Source organism: Sinocyclocheilus rhinocerous, unplaced genomic scaffold (assembly GCF_001515625.1).
Source record: "Sinocyclocheilus rhinocerous isolate Xijiao unplaced genomic scaffold, SAMN03320098_v1.1 scaffold877, whole genome shotgun sequence".
Lineage (NCBI taxonomy): Eukaryota > Metazoa > Chordata > Actinopteri > Cypriniformes > Cyprinidae > Sinocyclocheilus > Sinocyclocheilus rhinocerous.
Window position 1 is genome coordinate 544,376 of NW_015662177.1, and position 9,436 is coordinate 553,811.

Genomic DNA, 9,436 nt, shown 5'->3' on the forward strand with positions numbered 1-9,436 from the left:
ACAAACACATTGATTCTCCACTGGACCACAGAAGCCTCTTACTAGACAAAAGAAGGTCAAGTCCGTGAGTGTGGGAGTTACGTAATCAGTCAATTATGACGTTTCTGATGCGTGAAGTACGTCGCCGTAACGTTGTTTATGTGTTAATTAATATTAATGAGTGCGCAGGGCGGAGTCTCGCGCTCCTGCATGTGCATCAAAGGTTTGGACAGTGAGTGATGTGCTGAAACAGCGCTGTTTTGTGTGCAGAAGAAAAGAAGATGATCTAAATAACGTGGGATTCTCTTTTTGTTGACGGTCTTTTGAGAGGGATTAGACTTGATTTTAAAAAAATCGAGGGGAGTAAAAATAAGGTAAGAGTGTTTACTGCTCTACTAATGAATAACAGAGTTTGAATAACTAGGTTTTTCACATAATATGCCGGCAGCAAACATTTCTTGCGATTTATGTTAATTGCATAAATTAATAATTCCATTTTAAGTTTAATTTAATATTAGTTAAAATAAGAATTACATTCAAAGTTTAGAACCAAAATATGCATTATTGCAGTTGCATTTGCAGGATTAACAGGCAGCTGCAGTTCAGGAGGAGGTCTGTGGAAGAGCATTACTGTAGATCAATCAGTAATGCAAGGTGCTAGAAATGCCAGAATCATGGATTCAATCTCAGGTAATGCTTAACATGACTGAAAATGTATAGGCTACGGAAATGCAATGCAAGTTGCTTTGAATACAAGTTTATTTAAGCTCAAGAGCCCTTGAGCATGAATCTTCTCCTGCTGTGCTCATATACTGTTGAAGTCAATTTCAGGCAGAGCATAAACTGCTCTCAGTTCAGTTCAAAAGCATTAAATGTAAAAGCCTAATTAAGCTGGTTGAGCCTGGTTGTTATTTTTTTACATTCTAAACCCTGAGTATGATAACAGCATTTTCATGTTTAGGTTAAGTATCCCTTTAAATATGACCCAACCAAAATGAAGAATTCTGACAATGTTGCTGACAATGGGCGCACCATCAGGTTATTTGAATGCATTTGTGAGCGTGTGGTTGCGTGTTAAATAGTCCGACCTGTCTGTGCATGGCTTTTAATTACTTCAAAAACCAGAAAGGAATATATGCTACTGATAAATCACAGGACAGCGTTGACAGTTATTTTCGATCTGTAGGCCTACATGATGTGCGAGCTACTCTATGTTACAATCACTGTGGTCGCCCCTGTACATTAACTGTGATCATGAAATGCAACTTGATTTTATATGTTACTGTTTAATGCAACGGCACTCATATATTTTAAATGTAAATTAAAGGGATAGTTGACCAAAAAAAGAAAATTCCGTGATAACCAAACAAACAACTGATGGTCCCCAATCCCCATTGATTTCCATAGTATTTCTTCTTCTTCTTCTACTTACTATGCAAGTCAGTGGGGTCCATCAACTGTTTGGTTACCAAGATTCTTCAAGATGTCTTCTTTTATGTTCAACAGAAGAAAGAAACTCTTGCAGGTTTGGAACAACTTGAATGTGAGTAAATGATGACAGAATTATCATTTTTAGGTGAACTTTCCCTTTAAGTAGTTTTTTTTGGGGGCTGTTGCATATTTACATTTGACTAGCTAGTGATCTGTAAAGCATTAGCCTATATGTTATCATAAGTGATTTTGTATAGTGATTTATCAATCAATGTCATCTTTGCTGCAGGAATCAGGGTCAGTGGTAAAGAGGAGATCCCTGTCATGTCATCAGGGCTTCCTGTCTCTCCCGGCTCAGCTTGTTCATCACAGTCTATTTAGACGCAGCGCCCAGCACAGAGAATACCCCGTCTCTGAGCAATCTCGGCCCTCAGACTCAAACCCTGAGGGGCCTCGTCTAGAGTGGACACTGCCAGGCTTTATTTCCATTTTCCTGCCAGAATTTCCTCCCAGGTTTACTGGGCATAAGCATTTACAGGTAGTTCATTGCCACAAGTCATATAATCCTCACATAAATCACCCAAACATGTACATTTTAATCATTTACTCTGCCTTTCTTTCTTCAGTGGTAGGCAAAAAGAGAGATTTTGAAGAATGTACCTTTAGTTTGGAACAAAGTGAGGGAAAGTAAATGATGGCCATTTTCATTTTTGGGTGAAATGTCTGAAATGAAAAAGTAACATGCTTTTAAAGAGCGAATTTATTTTGAGTAATATACTTTAATAGAATATATTTAAGTGCGAACTGGATGCAATGTTAATTGAAATTAAATGAAGATGTATTAGAGTTTAAATGTATATTAAATGCTATTAGTTGAACTTAAGTATGCTTTTTTGATGAACTTAAGTAGGACTTAATTACATCTTTATATGTAATTTCATAATTACTTCTTTTGTACAGCCGAAGGTACTGACAAGCTTTTATGGTAAACTAAAATATGCTTTAGCATAAAATATAAAATATGCACTAAAAAATGTGTTTTGTAAGGTTTTATTTGTACATGTTAACTTAATATATCAATTAAATGTATACATTTGAATGGAATATATATATATATATAAACACACTTATTGAATTTAATTATTATTTCATTTTTATTCTCCTTTCTAAAGACTGGTCAGAAATCCTGAAATTAATCTTTTTTTATTTTTTTATATATAAAAGATATTTTATTGTATTATTTATATTTTATTTTAACTTTTTAAGAGGTTTAAGAGGATATATATATATATATATATATATTTGTCATTTCATTCAAGCAATATATAGTTGCCTAATTTACCTAATTACTTATAAACATATAAAAATATAAAATATATATTTTTGTCCCTCACAAAGGGGTCATTGAAAAGGGACCTCAGATATGTAAGGTCGTCAAAAAGTTTGAAAACCTCTGCTTTAAAGGAACATTGAAATGAAAGGTGAAGTGTGTTTACTGTACTAAATGCATTACTAGTGAAACTAGCTTTTTAAAAACACTTCCCCATCTGCCCACACTGCTCAGACAAACAGTTCTGCCCCAACCTTAATGTTGCTGTGCTGTTTTTCTTGTATTCTTGCATGGATATCATGTGGAGATTACTGGGTGTACCAGATTTATATAAGAATACATATATCTGTCAAGAGAGCTAAAGTTGTACATTTCTTGAAAGATCTGCTCAATGATTTACTCTTATTTGATTTTGTTCTTTTGCATGTGATTTGTTTCGTCCCCCCCAATGTATTTTTCTCTCTTCACTCATTCGCCAGGGCGAGCAATGAGACTTAATCATTGTGTTGTATCTTCTTCCTTTCCAAAGCCTCCCTCCGTGACCCTGTGACAGACTGAATTTGTGTCACCAGCTTGCGATTACACTCAAAAATACTGCTTCCGATCATACTGTGCTTGAATGAAGTCTCCTTAGAGTTTGATTTGTAAGAAGCTGGCCTCAAGGTCAGGCCAATCAGTCTGCTGTGACATTGTCTTTCTCCTCTCTCATCCCTCGCTCGTGTGTGTTTGTGTTCAGTGTGTGATTACTGCAGCACTGGGGATCTCTATACTTACTGGACACTTTGATGAGAGAGATGTTCGAGTGTTTGCTGCCGAGTTGGGCTCTGCTTTGGGTGAGTGTTGTTAGATTCATTATGTATATGGACGAACACTTCACATGCTTATTTTGTATTTAAGTAATCTAATATGTTTAGTCTTGAATCATTTCACAAACAGATGTTGTAAATTTGTATCAGTGACAGTAAGTTACCACACCTTTTTCATTTTCCGTTTTTTTGCATGACTTTGGAATAATACATAGGGATGTGGAGGTATTAATTACAATATCATACTTTTTATTTAATTTGATGTATTTGGGTGAACATTGAACACATTAATTTTAAAGGAATATTCAAATTTTTGATATGACCACTTTGTGTTTAAAAATATAACTAAATATAAATGTTACTAAAGTTAATAAACGTTTGTATTCATCCTATTAAAATGCTCTGAAAAAACTTTTTGTCTTAAAGGGGTCATATGATGCGATTTATGTTTTTTGAACCTTAAACCGCATAAACACATTTCATTACACCAAATACACAAAATAATGTTCTTTTTAGCAACATCATATGACCCCTTTAAACAGATGGAGAACATCCTTCTCACTGAGAAAGGTATCAGTAAACTATTTTAGAAAGTTTGTTAATACACATTTGAGTGATTCTGAGAACATAAAGGTGATGAAAAAAAAAAAAAATCAAATTGGCTCTAAACATTCATGCACAAATATATGTATCTGTAACAGCTTTCAGTTTGTTACAGTGTTTCCAAAGGCTTAACTGTAATTTAAAACTATTTTGTACCCTACCATACAAATAAGTGACTTAAAAGCAGCAGTATTGAATAGGGGTTGAATATTTCTGATAGCTGTATTACAAAAAAAAATAATTATAACAATATATAATATTACATTATATATTGACATCATCACTTTTAATATGTTACTAAACTGTTATAGATATATATATATATATATATTTTTTAAAAACAATGGATCTTTAGAAAAGTGTACAAATAACCGTTTTAAAATATAAATATATGTACTTGCAATCAAAATTCAGCCCTATATATTGTAATAATTTAGATCGATCGGTATTTAAATATATTTGTTTTCCTATTTTGAAGTAACCATTAATTCCAAATTCATCCCCAATTTATCTAAAAAAAGAAGAATATCACTGCTGTCATTGTGTGGTCTAGATATTTATGTATATATATAGTCAGGAATATATAAAAAAATGTGCTTAATTGATATGAACATATATGCAGACAGTTCATCCAAGTTACAAATTCATATCATATTCTAAAAAGAAAACATATACAGAAACCACAGATTTGCATATTTTTCACATATGCCAAGACAAGGACCATATACAGTGGGTACGGAAAGTATTCAGACCCCCTTAAATTGTGTCTTTGGATTGTCAAATGTCCATCCCAACTGTGAAGCACTCATTTAGCTTTTGGTAAAGGGAATTTTGGAATAGAAATATTAATGCTGTCTCATTTAGGTCACATCCGCTTGACTGATTTCGGGCTGTCTCGCCGTCTTTAGTGTGGGGATAGAGCTTTTACTATCTGCGGTGAGGCTGGAATCTGAACTGCAAGGGAAAGGATTTCCGTAGTAAGACAATGTTTATCATCAGCTATATCTAGCAGTAACTAAAGACATGCAAATGAGCTATTTCTGTAAAAATGGATATTTAATTACATGATGTGGTCATTAAACAGCTCCTGAGGTCCTGAGCGGCGGTCCGTACTCCGTACAGCCACGCTGCAGACTGGTGGTCTCTTGGCATTCTTCTCTACGCTTTAGCCACTGGAGGGGTGAGACATATCCAGAGGCCATACTGCAAGATGAGCATTGTACTTGATGGATGTGTCAATCTCAACGTGCAGATCTCAGTGATGTGTAGAAAGTGCTTCAGGCTGCTTATTCAGACTGAGTGAGTCTTTTCTCGATTATTTTGATTTTTAGTTTCCTCTGCCTGCGGAAGCAGATCACTGTGATATGCTGACCAGTGTCAGTGAGTGTCTGTCCATATGACATGCCTGCAAGCCTCAGTCCAACTCTGACCTTCCTGCTCTTAGAGGTCAGCTGCTATACATAATCTTTCTCTTTCTTTCTTTCTTTCTTTCTTTCTTCTCTTCTAATTATGGTTTATATTTATAAACATGCATTACACAATAAAAGACAATAATATATTACATATATAATTGTATTATGTATGTTTAAAAAATAAATATGTAAAAATGTAATTATTAATGTTTTAATATTTGTATTAATATAATTCATAATCATCTTAAATCCATAAATAATACTACTACTCCTGCATCTACTACTACTACTACTAATAATAATAATAATAATAATAATTATTATTATTATTATACATTCATAAATTATAAGTTTTTAACATTTATTATTTATGGATGTTAGTTGTATAATGTGTTTAAAACATTGATACACTTTTATAATGTATTTTATTGATATCATCTAATGTTAATTAGAAATACCCCATATTTAATGTCGAAAATATAATTTATTGCTAATTCACACTAAAAATGTATCATTAAAAATATTTTATTTATTTGTTTGTTTGTTTATTTATTTGGGTGTTTATTTGCACAACAGTGTGACTCTTGATTGATATTCATAAGGATACTCAATACAATATTTTTATTGTTTTAAAGGGGTCATATGATGTTGCTAAAAAGAACATTATTTTGTGTATTTGGTGTAATGAAATGTGTTTATGCGGTTTAAGGTTCAAAAAACACATTATTTTCCACATACTGTACATTATTGTTTCTCCTCTATGCCCCGCCTTTCTGAAACGCGTCAATTTTTACAAAGCTCATTGTTCTGAAAAGCGAGGTGTGCTCTGATTGGCCAACTATCCAGAGAAAGGAAAAATTTAAATCGCATCATATGACCCCTTTAAGTATGCTTATGAATATCAATAAATGTAATTTTCAATAACTGAATATCAATTATTGATAATATGAATGTCAATAATGAGTATATTTATGAGTATATAATGAGTATAGGAAAGGAGTACATTTACATAAGATACATTTCTATCACTGGTTGATAGATGATAAAGTTTTTTTAATTGAATTGAATTGAATTATATTGATAATATGAATATCAATAATTGTAGCGATTATGTTGATTTACATGTATATAGATTTTGACTATGATTTATATTCATAGGCAGATTATACAATAAACAAGACTGTAATGTATTACATGTTTAACTGTACGTATCATATGTTGTAACGATGGAGGCACGGAAACACAAGGCGGAGGATCCACTTGCAGTAGGATTTATTAAGAGCATTAATGAAGAACTAACACAGGGAAAAGAACCAGAAACACGGAACTGGAGCATACACCAGGAAACAAAGACTGACACTGAACAAGGCAAACACAGAGGTATATAAACAAGGGTTAACAAGGGGGTGAAACCAATGAATCACTATATGACAACAAACGGTAGAAGGTAGAACAGTTAACAGGAACTGAAAACAGAAATTCTCAGGGGGCAGAAAAACACTTCAAAATGAGAATTCACAGGGAAACAGGCTGGATCATAACATGTATTATGTGAAATACAAAAACATGTAAAAAAAATAAAAAGTTGCATGTATTTTATTAAGATCATCTGATGTTTATGGGTATACCCCATATTAAGATTTATATATTAATGTTTATATATTATATATTAAAACCCAATATTAATTTTTTTAATAAATATAAAATAAAATGTGTAATATAAAATAAAATATTTAAAATATTAATTTATAGGTAATCCATAGAAAAAATTATAATGAAAAAATACACCTAATTTAAATTAATTTCTCAACATTTCTTTACATTTTATTTGTACCTCCTTCAAATCTGAATGGCATATAACCCTGTTGTTTATGCAAATATTGAAAGCTGTCTTCCTAAAATTCTCTTATCATGTTTGAATATAGTCGCTTACAGCGCCTGGAGCTATTCCAAAGCCAGACGTTTTTCCACGGCATGCCCTTTGATTCCCAGCTACTGCAGCAAAGTCCCATTGAGCCAATCCTCGAGCTGAAGAATCGTCCTGACCGACCAGAAAGGTCGATGCGAGGCTTATCATTAGACCTGCTTCAGAATTTTGAGTGTGACCTGCTGAACTCTCCATCCACCCCTGCAGATTTGTCTCCTAACTTGATGAAGATTAAAGGGGTCATATGATGCGATTTCAATTTTTCCTTTCTCTTTGTAGTGTTACAAGCTCTTGGTGCATAAAGAAGATCTGTAAAGTTGCAAAGACTAAAGTCTCAAATCCGAAGAGATATTCTTTATAAAAGTTAAGAGTCAACCACGCCTACCTAAAACGGCTCGTTCTAGCGGGGCATAGAGGAGAAACAATAAATGTACAGTATGTGGAAAATAATGTGTTTTTTGAACCTTAAACCACATTAACACATTTCATTACACCAAATACACAAAATAATGTTCTTTTTAGCAGCATCATATGACCCCTTTAAGGTAAATGAAGACACAGCAGGGGCTAAAACAAAAGCAATAGGAACTAATTTTCCATGAAAACAGAAAACATAAATTAACTATTTTTTTCTCTCTGTAACAATCGTTGTTTTTCCAAAGACAAGGTAAAATGTCACAGTATTTTTCTAATAATTCACCATAAAGCACATACAAATCAATCAATGTGAATAGCCAGTCAGTAACAAGTATTACTACTGAGTTATTTTAGTCTTATTTAATAATCAGATTTTTGTTTTCATCTGAATATGCAGAAAGTGTATTAGATTTTTGACAATGTTACCTCTGTTTTGCAATATTTGCCTTAATAGTATATGAACTGTTGGGTTTTATTTACTATAGTTCCTGTGTATACAGGAAAGGAGTATATAATTTAAATTAAACTCATTTTTAAATGTATTTTTATATTCATGCCGGTTACAGTGATGCCCTGTTTACTGTGGCACCATAAGAGTGATAATCTGACTGTGACGAATAAAACTCATCACATAAGTATATTGTGATATTAACATTGAACTTTTTAGACACAATATTGCCAGTTACGTTTTTTGCAAATAATAGTTCTAAATGAAGCCAAAGCAGAATCAACTTCTGTGCATTTCCATGCAACACTCGAGGAATGGTGTTTTGTTTCGAAAAGAATCAGTGTTTTGATTCAATGATTCAATGACTCGCTCATAAAGACGTGTCACTTGTTTCACTCCAAAATAAATCAGTGGTTTTTAATGAAACAGTTGAGTGAATGATTTAATGACTCGCTCATAAAGACGTGTCACTTGTTTCACTCCAAAATAAATCAGTGGTTTTTAATGAAACAGTTGAGTGAATGATTTAATGACTCGCTCATAAAGACGTGTCACTTGTTTCACTCCAAAATAAATCAGTGGTTTTTAATGAAACAGTTGAGTGAATGATTTAATGACTCGCTCATAAAGACGTGTCACTTGTTTCACTCCGAAATGAATCAGTGTTTTTTAACGAAATGGTTTACTGAATGATTCAGTTACTCGCTAATCAAAATGTATCACTTGTTTCACTTCTGAATGAATAAATGTTTTTAAACAGAACAGTTACGTAAATGATTCGATATCTCGCTCATAAAGATATGCCACTTGTTTCACTCCTAAATGAATCTGTTTTGAACAAATCGATCTACCCTGACTCAGTGAGACTCATAAAGACTCGCCTGTCGCCATCTATTTGTGAATCAATGTAACCTGCAGAAAGAGTCAATGAAATATCTAAAACCTAAATACAAATGGTGAAAATTCACATTGTTGGATACATATAAAAGGCTAATAGGCTACAACTTTACTTTATACACTTCACAGAGGGCCAAGTTCACTTGGGAACACAGAGTGAATCAGAAAATCACTGAGGTACAAGCA

At 33.0% G+C, this 9,436-nt stretch overlaps 1 pseudogene; it reads left to right on the forward strand.

Moving 5' to 3' along the window:
• The first annotated feature begins 2,884 nt into the window (after positions 1-2,884).
• Positions 2,885-7,736, forward strand: LOC107727903 (putative serine/threonine-protein kinase F31E3.2; annotated as a pseudogene).
• Positions 7,737-9,436: the final 1,700 nt, after the last annotated feature.